At 32.6% G+C, this 439-nt stretch overlaps 1 protein-coding gene across 5 annotated transcripts in view; it reads left to right on the forward strand.

Moving 5' to 3' along the window:
* The window catches only part of LOC116846861 (four and a half LIM domains protein 2), a 642247-nt gene that overhangs the window by 399331 nt on the left and 242477 nt on the right, over positions 1 to 439 (forward strand). The gene's annotated exons all lie outside the window — the stretch shown is intronic.

The following is a 439-nucleotide window of genomic DNA, read 5'->3' on the forward strand; positions in this document are numbered from 1 at the left end:
ATTTGTATTATAATGATAACGTGAGGAAAATATTATATAAAAAATTATTATAGAATTTTATAGTCAATATTTCAAAGAGGGACGAGAAGTATAGAAAATATTTCCTGTGTGGATGAAACGTAATTTCACGAACGCTAAAATAATGAAAGATTTATAAGTGTTTTTGCGTGCGTCAGAAAGTATTAAAGGGAGAATTCTATATAACTGGTCGGAAAAGTTGATTATTTTTCCGCTTAAAATTCCGCTCGAATTCTTATTATAGGGATAATATAATCCTAAAATTTTAGAGTAGTAATCCATTTCGAATTTATATCGAATATTTGTGACACTAGGTACACGTTTGTACCTGCACCGCGCTTAAATACAGGAGCTGTTCGGCGCTTCTTGGCCGGATCCCTCCCTTTTCTCGACTTAATCCCTTTTGCACAATAGACTTTAA

Source organism: Odontomachus brunneus, unplaced genomic scaffold (assembly GCF_010583005.1).
Source record: "Odontomachus brunneus isolate Ranch 3 - 2012 unplaced genomic scaffold, Obru_v1 Obru_scaffold_071, whole genome shotgun sequence".
Lineage (NCBI taxonomy): Eukaryota > Metazoa > Arthropoda > Insecta > Hymenoptera > Formicidae > Odontomachus > Odontomachus brunneus.